We start from the raw sequence: 10,863 nt of genomic DNA on the forward strand, positions 1-10,863 counted from the left end.
CATGCCTGACTGTCCCCACTTTACTTTCAGCAGCAGAGGGATGTGACTGTTTCTTTATCACTGTGAAGTGTAAAATGCGTGGGCTGCTTACATATGACCTCCAGCGGTGGTGAGCGAGCACACACACTCTAACCTCTACATCGAACACACGCACACTGTTGTTCTGACAAAAGGGACTCACAGGGACATGCCAAATTTTTATGCTGAGCATATCAGCAAGGTCCCCTGCATTGATTACCCTTGCGAAGCTTTGTGGGGACCTCAATTTTTGTACCCACTATAAGTCGAGCCCCCACAGTGTCGGTGTGTAAACAGGTCAATGTTCCCACAAGCATGTGAATGCAAGTACACACACACACACACCCACACACACCCACAGCAGCTAATTAACCTACTAGTATGTTTTTGGAGTGTGGGAGGAAACTGAAGCACCTGGAAGAAACCCACGCAAACACGGGGAGAAAATACAAATTCCACACAGATAAGACCGTGGTCGAGAATCAAACTTATGACCCCAGTGCTGTCAGGCAAAGGTGCTAACCACTAAGCTACCATGTTGTTGTATGCATAACAGCTCTAGAAGGTAATCATGGTCTTTATACAGAAATTTGTTTTATATATTTCACTTTATAATATGTTAGTTTCTATCTACTTCTTAAAGATAGTGCTACTTAATTCTTAGCACTATTTTGCCATCAACTTATAAAAAAAATTAATGAGTAATTTTGGTCATAAAGTGGTTAAAGACTCTTGGAGTTGAGGGCTGTAAAAACACAGAGTTTCCTGTTACATGGACTAGAAACTGGGAGATCTTTTTAACCAATTACTTTGCTAAGTGGGTATTTGGGCCTAAGGCCTTGTACTTGAGCCAGCCCTCAGTGCTATCACAGAGTACAACAAATCAGGATAAGTCCACCCTGACACATAACTGAATGGGAATACTTTTATTGTATAGTCTGAGGTAGTATATGCAAACTGTATTATTTACCTGCATCATTCAAATGTGCTCTTCTATGTTACAAGACAACCATATAAGATCATAAGACTGGTTATTCTAACACTGAGGCTAACACAGTTGTTGAATGTCTACACACGCTACCATGGGAGAGAATAGAAGGTTATGGAACTTCTCTGCTAAAGAAAAGTGAGAGATCACTACAAAGTACAAGTACCAAAAATAAATTTTATGATTAGAACACCCTTTCATTATTTCAGGCACCATATATTTCACTCATCCAATCTAATGTATGTGCTCTTTAAATAAGGCCAACCAATCAGGTAAGACAATTTATTTGGTATTAAATGTAAGAGCAGCTTTATTTACTGAAAACAAGTATTTAATTTTTTTACTGAAAGCTGCCATGTTTCTGTGAAAGTCACTGATTTGTATCAGCAGGTACTTACTGTAAACATAGTGCTTTGTCTGTATTGACTGATGGATTCTGTCACTCTGTCACATAGTGGATTTTGAAAGAGACTTTTACAACTGGATAGAATCAAAAGAACACAGAGGTGCATCTTGCCCTTGTGAAAGCTCATCTAATATAGACAATAACTATTATTCTTCAATTTCATTTTATTCCAATGCATTATAGTACAACCCCCTCTCCCCACATCATCATGTTTCATCCCAACTCGCATAAGACAATGGTAAGACAGTATAAAGACCCCGTTTATCACTTTCTGGTATATAAATATGTATATGAATGATGATATGGTGCAACCATCTGGTACGGCATTTACTTTAAAGCTAGATTTGCCTGTCTGAATTGATCTGTAGTTCTCCAGAGACTGCAAAGCTCAGAAAACAGCAGTTCCAGTGGACCTCCAAAGGTAATGGTGTAGGAGTTCTTCTTTAATGATATGAATAAGACCAGAGACTTTTTCATTTCCGTCTCTCCTCTTTGCCAGTTTTTCACAGGAGAAAGGAAGCGACAGATAGAAGCATTGCTATCTATTGAGTAACAGACTGACCGTGCACAGAGGCACAGTACAGAGGGGATGTTGGAGCAGGAGACAGTACATCATGTTCTCTGATCTGTTTCCCTAAAGTCCCTGTGTGTGCTGTTAGAAAGTGGAGATTGATCAATGATCTCAGTTGGAGTATCTCCTCTCCTCTGTTCACTTCTCTGTTCACTTCATGAATTCAACAAGGTGCTGGAAACATTCCTTAGAGATTCTTGTCCATTTTGACATTTGGTTTGTGACATGGTGCGTAATCCTGATGGAAGTAGTCATCAGAAGATGGGTAGACTGTGGCCATAAGGGACTCACGTGGTCAGCAACAATACTCAGGTAGGTTGTGACATTTAAACAGTGATCAGTTAGTATTAAGGGACCTAAATGTATGGCATGAACCCATTCTCTACACCATTACACAACCACCATCAGCCTGCACCATTGACACTAAGCAGGATAGATCCATGGATTCATCTTCTTTACACCAAATTCTGCCCTTACCATCTGCATGTAGCAGCAGAGATCGAGATTCTTCAGACCAGGAGACGTTTTTACAATCTTCAGCTGTCCAGTTTTGGTAAGCCTGTGCCAACTGTAGCCTCAGTTTCCTGTCCTTAGCTCATAGGAGTGGAACCTGGTGTGGATTTCTGCTGCTGTAGCCAATTCACTTTAAGGTTCAACATGCTGTGCATTCAGAGATGCTCTTCTGCATACCACTGTTGTAATGTATGAGCTACTGTCGTCTTATTGTCAGCTTGATCCAGTCTGACCATTCTACTCTGACCTTTCTGACTAACAAGTCGTTTTTGCCTACATAACTGATGTTAACTTGATGTTTTTGTTTTGTGTACCATTCTTTGTAAAATCTAGAGACTGCTGTGCATGAAAATAACAGTGGATTAGCAGTTTCTAAAATACTCAAATCACCCCGTCTGGCACCACAATCATTCCAGGATCAAAGTCACTTAGATCACATTCCTTCCCCATTCTTGTGTTTGGTCTAAACAGAAAGTGAACTTCTTGACCATGTCTGCATGCTTTTATGCATTGAGTTGCTGATTAGATATTTGCATTAACGAGCTGGTGTAAAGGTCTGCCTAATAAAGAAGCTGTGGATATGCATGTTCTCCTTCTTTGGGTAGTACACATTTATCTTCTAAGAAATTACTGATCTTTACAAAAAGCAAATGTTCTAGCCATGAAAACATTTTCTGATAGATTTCTACCCAGTGGGTGCTGTGCCTCTTAGACAGATCCATGCAAGATTTCAAATATGCAACTCCTCATTTCATACCTTTGTGTGCTGACAACAGAACAGATATACAGATAAGGGAGATCTACCCTGTCAGTTATATCTCTTGCTCAACCCCTGGTGGAAAACAAACACTGATGATGATCGGCATCTGCTTCTGATTGGCTAATTGCATATGGACCCCGCAAAATGATAGTAAATAAATAATTAGCATATTACATGAAGTCACGCCCACCTACTCATAGTACTTAATTGATATTTGCATTCAGAATGCGGCAAGAGAGAAGAGACCCGGGTATGCATCCGGGAATAACCTAGGTCGCGTGACCACAACAAAAATAATAGTGGCAATGGCCACATGGAGTGGCCATAATATGACTTGTGCAATGTTGTATTTGGCAACTCAGCTCTCTCCAAGCCCATTCACCTTTCTTCAGCAAGCTGTGCTAACAATAATGCACCCCCTGAAAGCAGCTGTGCTGGCTCGCCCTCGTCACAGATGGTGGCTGAAGAGACGGCAGATAATAGCGAACATGATTCCTCTATTAACGAAGACCTAGGGAGTAGTATTTAAGAAGCAGTGGACCAGACTGATACACAATCTTTGCGTTCAACCCGTAAGTTAACTCCCTTTGGGGCCTATGTATTAATAATTACTTCTCTGCTGCGTTTTTTTGCGATACATTTTGGAATGGATATTTTCAATCATAATCAAAATATCTACGTTATATAGTAAGTGTTAATTATCAGCATTTCGGAGGGCTGGAATCTGACTCTGCCCATGCCTCTCTAGAATTACTGCAGATTATCTTTTGTTTTCATTTTTTTATAGTCTATACTGCTCCACCAACGAAAAAGAAGAACAAGCCACTAAAGCAATGTCTACCATATGGCTGGAGCAGCCAAGGGAGATGGATTTTGCTATGCAGGTGCAAGAAGACGCCCGTCTGCAAAGGTTCTTTGAGCATGAAAGGGAATAACAAAGCAATTTTATGGCTCAACTTATGACCATGCATGAGCGTATCAGCAGAGAAAATAGATAGAGTCAGATGTCTTTTCTAGTTCTTTTGATTACTAGAGTGCAAGGGCCCACACCACATCCACACCATTCCCAACACTATTCTGCAGTGAATTATTCCAATTACAGTGGAGGTCCAAGTTATTTTGAATCCAGCACAGTGGACACTCCTCACTATTCTGATGTAAAAGATGTTACCGGCAGTTGCAATAGGTTTAGTTTTTTCTGTTATAACTGTTTATCACGCATCTTACCGGTTTAGTTCCATTCTGAGCCTTGTATACATGGGTTTCCCGTGGTTACTCCTATCTGTTGTACAGCCTGGCGTCCCTCTATCCATGGACGCCATCTTGCCAAGCATTCTGCACATGTGCAACCTGGGAACCTTTTAAAACCTCTGTTCCACAGTGATAGGAGGATCACCAGCCAGTTCCCTTTATAAAGGTCCTCCTCCTTTCTATGGGTGTCAGTTCATCAGCTCTACCTACCTGATAGGAAGCACTTCCTCTGACTCCCGTCCGTGCTCATACTTATCTTTGTTCCTGTCTTCGCGAGTTAGGCCGTTCGTTCATTGGCTGCAGCATCGCTCATCATCGGTCCTGTTCCAGAGTTCTAATAACCGTGTGGATCTCAGTGCTTTTGCTCTCCACAGTGCGTCGCTTCACAGCTATATCTGTTCAGCTTATTCCGCTGTTTAGACCTGTGACTGTACTTCCTACTCAGCCTATCCTATAATCGAGATTCGTGGCTATACTGCTGATCATCGCACAGTACCCGTCCTGTTCTGGAATTCTATACACCTGAGGCGACATTCATTCTGCCTTACTTCGTGGTTCTCTGCATTATCTGCTTTGCGCCCCCTAGAGGACTGCGACCTGCGGTTGAGAGCAGCTAAGACCATATTCCCTTGTGGGAATCCCTGATAAATACCTCTCCTCTGTTAGACTCCGCACCTCTCTGGGGGTAGCTGTTACTCAAACAGAGATCAGGACCATTCCAAATATCTGTCTTTCGTGACACAGTTTTTTTTTTAAAAAAAAATATTGATGAATTGTAATTGCGGAAAATGTTAGAAATGTTTCGTAGTTTAAAAACTTTTCTTTATTTGAAACACAAGGTACACAGGGTATTGTGTACACAACCATATTTACAATTAAACACATTACTGTTACTGATTTCCAAGTAAAATATGTTAACATAAATGGTCTACACCAGGCTTGGCTAACCTGTGGCACTCCAGGGGGTAAATGTATGAATCTCCGGATTCTTCATCTCCGGCGTGTTCAGCCTCTTCAGCTCTTAAATTTAAAGCGGCGCTGCATTGTAAAGGGAAGTTTTGAACTTGGGGTGCAAATGAAAAGACTGGGCCGTCCACTGTTCCCTGAGACAGGTCAGGTGGCATGTTTCTCTAGTTTTTGATCTGGTCCTGGTCTGGGGCACAGGGTTAAGCCATTCGAGAAAGAAGTTCAAAATAAATTGGCTAAAAATTAAAATCATATAGCAATCCCAGACAATGTAGCCTTTTCCTGTACATATTACCCTTACAAACAACACCCTTGCCCGAGTGAAAGGTGATGATATATTGGAAGAGATACAAGTGATTTGATGGCGATATCAACCATATATGTTCCTGCATATTAAAAATATGATGTAAAACTGGATTAAAAAAAAAAAATGTTAATAAGTAACAGACATATATATCTGGGTCATTTCATGTCAGTTCAACCAGGATTGTCCACCAACCGTCTCAGATTTCTACGAATTTTTTTTAGTTAAAAGAGGATGTCAAAACAACTATTTCTGCCAAATCTCTCGACTGTCTGACAATTAGTTGATTATATATTGATCTTTCAATTTAATAAATAATTTACGAATCGCGGCTTCTTTATCCAGTTTATTTGAAGTATTACGGGTGTTTATTAAGGAATCAACACAAAATTTGGAACCCTAAGGTAACTCTTCCTCCCGAATCCAAAAATCCAATGGGGCAGGCAAATATCCTGCATACTGCTATTTGATGGCCAAAATGGTGACTCGCGTCATTCTGGCCCCGCCCCACGCGACAAAATGACATTTTTGTCGCCAGGGTGGGGCCAAAATGACGCCTATTGATCGCGCCCCGCCCCCTCCAACCACACTCACTGCCCGGGATCTCCCGGAATTCAGTGTTAAAAAGTTGGCAAGTATGGATATAACACTGTCAAGCCTTCTATGCTTTTGTTACTTCCTGGTGTAAAACTAGCACATATGCTACTGATGCAGAGATGCATCTTGAGATGCGCCTGTTACACATGACATTTCGCATTTTTTTCGGATGCATTTTTTACGTAAAAACATGTCCAACTCTACATGAGTGCTTGATATGGTAAGCAAATACTATTGTGACCTAGAAATGTTTGGTATCTTTCTGATATTTTCCATTGTGCTTGGGTGATTAAGAAATAGTAAAGCTATATGAAAATGCTCTCTTTATATTATCCATACAGATAAATACACATCCTGGTTGTGTTCTAGCCTCAAATGTAATTCTAACATCCGCTACTTTTTTAAGCATTAGAATTTTCCCATCAATAGAAATGTTGTGTAATTCTAAACCATACCACCCATTGACAAGATTCCGCTTCAAGTCTATCCCAGAGCCACACAAGTGTACAAACCACAGACGTAATAATGGGAAATGAAATGCAGTCTACGAGCGAGAAGATATGAACACAGTAACAATGACACAATAACACTCTATGAGCATTAAGTCTTCCACATTAGTACTGTCTGCGAGAAGGAAAATAGCTTTGTAACGTGTTTGATGGGACAGAGAAAGACAGGTTTTATCCAAATGATTTGTACAGTATATTACATGTTTTTTTTGCATCTTTTAAATGTATACACACAGCAGGACAATATATTTAGTGAAAAACAACTACAGAATTTGAGGCTAATATTTGAATGAAGGATTTGAAGTACAATATACGCTATGAGAAAATATATTATTCTGAACAAGTTTTCTTCATTGCTCTCTAGCAAAACATTGATGATTCCTTTGCATACTCATTTGAGGAACTGTGTAACGCAATCATTTGGTATTATTTTGGCCCAAGGAAGGTTTCTTCAGACTTGACAAAATTCCTGTTTTATTCCTTTGTCTAGTCATTGTGGTGGACAAAAAGATTACTCATCATGTCATGTCATCTAGCTGCCGCACATGGGCAGATCCAGTTGTTTGGTCCAAGCAAAATCTTGTGACCAAGTCTGGCCAGAACTTGTTCTTCACAATGGTGAGCACAGTGCCCAATTAGTGTGGTCCTTCAATAACGATGCACACACAACAGTTTAGGGGTATAGGGTCTGATTCATTAAGGAAAGTTATGCAAACGTAAGCAAGTAAGGCAAAACCAGGTTGCATTGGAGGGGGAGGTAAATTTAAAGTGTGATGGCAGATTTATAGTTGGGTTAGGGCATGTTCTAGATCAACTTTAAATTTCAGTTTACAAATAAAGCTATCAAGTATTTGTGTGCTACATGAAAAAAGAAAGTATTTTACTTATGCACCCCTTGCATTGCAACATGGTTTTGTCCAGAAAACTTGAGTAAGAAAACTTGCTCTATTCTTTGCTTAACTTTCCTTAATGAATCAGGCCCATATTTAGTAAACGGCGGGTTTGAAAAAGTGGAGATGTTGCTTATAGCAACCAGATTCTAGCTGTCATTTTATAGAATGTACTAACTAAATAACAATTAGAATCTGATTGGTTGCTATAGGAAACATCTCCACTTTTTCAAACCCACCGTTTAGTAAATATACCCCTAGGCTATCAAGCGTTTTCCAGCATTACCAACCAGAATACAATTTTAGCTGTGATGGCTGATGTGTTTTAAGTCTAAGTGAAGTTCTTCCCACTAAACTACTTACCTGCATTCATATGACTAGAGTAATGTTGGTGCACAGCTAATGGTCTTGCAGATATCACAGATGCTGGCATTTAGGCAGTACAGTCATGGCCAAAAGTTTTGAGAACGACACAAGTATTGGTTTTCACAATATTTACTGCTTCAGTGTTTTAAGACATTTATGTCAGATGTTGCTATGGTATACTGAAGTAAAATGACAAGCATTTCATAAGTGTCAAAGGCTTTTATTGACAATTACATTAAGTTTATGCAAAGAGCCAATATTTTCAGTGTTGACCCTTCTTTTTGAAGACCTCTGCAATTTGCCCTGGCATGCTGTCAATCAACTTCTGGGCCACATACTGACTAATGGCCGCCCATTCTTGCCTAATCAATGCTTGGAGATTGTCAGAATTTGTAGGTTTTTGTTTGTGCACCCACCTCTTAAGGATGGACCACAAGTTCTCAATTGGATTAAGGTCTGGGGAGTTTCTTGGCCATGGACACAAAATTTTGATGTTTTGATCCCTGAGTCACTTAGTTATCACTTTTGCCTTATGGCAAAGTGCTCTATCATGCTGGAAAAGGCATTGTTCATCATCAAACTGTTCTTGGATGGTTGGGAGAAGTTGCTCTTGGAGGATGTTTTGGTACCATTCTTTATTCATGGCTGTGTTCTTAGGCAAAATTGTGAGTGAGCCCACTCCCGTGGCTGAGAAGCAACCCCACACATGAATGGTCTCAGGATGCTTTACTGTTGCATTGACAGAGGACTGATGGTAGCACTCACCTTTCCTTCTCTGGACAAGCATTTTTACAGATCCAAACAATCTGAAAGAGGATTCATTACAGAAAATGACATTACCCCAGTCCTCAGCAGTCCAATCCCTGTACCTTTTGCAGAATATCAGTATGTCTCTGATGTTTTTGCTGGAGAGAAGTGGCTTCTTTGCTGGCCTTCTTGACACCAGGCCATTCTCCAAAAGTCTGCCTCACTTTGCGTGCAGATGCACTCACACCTGCCTGCTGCCATTCCTGATCCGACAGCTGAATCAACTTTAGAAGACAGTCCTGGCACTTGCTGGACATTCTTGGGCGCCCTGAAGCTTTATTCAACTATTGAACCTCTCTCCTTGAAGTTCTTGGTAATAAGATAAATGGTTGATTTAGGTGCAATCTTACTAGCAGCAATATCCTTTTTGTGCGAAGCAATGACTGCATGCGTTTCCTTGCAGATAACCATGGTTAACAGAGAAAGAACAATGATTTCAAGCATCACCCTCCTTTTAAAGCTTGCAGTCTGTTATTCTAACTCAGCATGACAGAGTGATCTCCAGCCTTGTCCTCGTCAACACTCTCACTTGTGTTAACGAGAGAATCACTGACCTAATGTCAGCTGGTTCTTTTGTGGCAGGGCTGAAATACAGTGGAAATGTTGTTTTTTGGATAAAGTTCATTGTCATGGCAAATAGGGACTTTGAAATTAATTACAATTCATCTGATCACTCTTCATGACATTCTGGAGTATATGCAAATTGCTATCATAAAAACTGAGGCAGCAGGCTTTGTGAAAAGTAATATTTGTGTCATTCTCAAAACGTTTGGCCATGACTGTAGACTGGAACATAACATCCCTAAATCTTATGTAATCTCTGTTCTAAAAAAATATCAAAGGTATAACCACAACAGAGCTGCAGGCAGGTTAGCTTAGCTTTAGAAGGGGGCAACAGAAAGTGTTTGGTTTCCGAGAATACAGGACACCTGCTGCAGATTTTTTTGTGGTTATTCACTTACGGTAAGGGGTCTAATAGTTTGATTACTGGCAAGCACCTGTTACACCTATTGCTGTTAACTCATCTTAAGCTAAGCTGTTGTCTTGTGTTGAATGTGGTTAACACAACCCATTTCTGTTTTTCCTTTTTTTTTATTAATTCCCACAAATAATAAGAAAAAAAAGTAACAAATATAAGAAAATCCCATTATACACATTTACTAAGAATAATAAACTATTATAAACTCTTGCAGGACAAGTTCTCACCATCTATTATCTCTGTATCTGAATGTAAATCTCATGTCCCTAATTGTCTGTCCCCTTATGTATATCACTCTATGTTGGAGCTTGATAAATGAATGCAAAGCCATAAATAAAGAAACAGACGCATAATGTAACAGAGATTCAACGCAAGTCTACGTGGCAAATGGATTTTAGGTCTCTGTAGTCCCTAAAACCGAGTCAAAATTCTGGAAAGCTATACAGTTAAATGCAGTTTAGCCGTGAAGCATGGAGGCAGGTGTGTGTGAGGGTGGGGGGACTCCTCTATGTCCTATTCAGCATTTAACTTACAATAAAGAAATATCTGCAGTAAGTGCTACTGTTGGTCTTTGTTATTACCTTTGACTAAGCCTGACTTTGCACCATACATACCTGTTCTCGTTTGCCTGGAGCGGTCCTCTCCCTTTGAACCACACTTCTGGAATACTGGATTGCACACAGCAGATAAATGAATGTTGGCTAAAATGATGTACAGTTAAATATTGGTCTACCACCCAATCAGAAAAAATGAATCCTTTAGATAGGTGCCTTTAATTATACCCCAAATTCTCTACAAAAGTAGAAATTAATAAACATGAAAAATCATCAGCAATGATTGGTCATGGTAAAACGCAACAAAGCCACTTAAAAATATGGAGGTTTTATGGTTCTCCTCTTCACAAGTGGTGCAATCACGATGGCATCAACCTAGGTATC

Source organism: Mixophyes fleayi, chromosome 3 (genome assembly GCF_038048845.1).
Source record: "Mixophyes fleayi isolate aMixFle1 chromosome 3, aMixFle1.hap1, whole genome shotgun sequence".
NCBI classification, from domain to species: Eukaryota; Metazoa; Chordata; class Amphibia; order Anura; family Limnodynastidae; genus Mixophyes; species Mixophyes fleayi.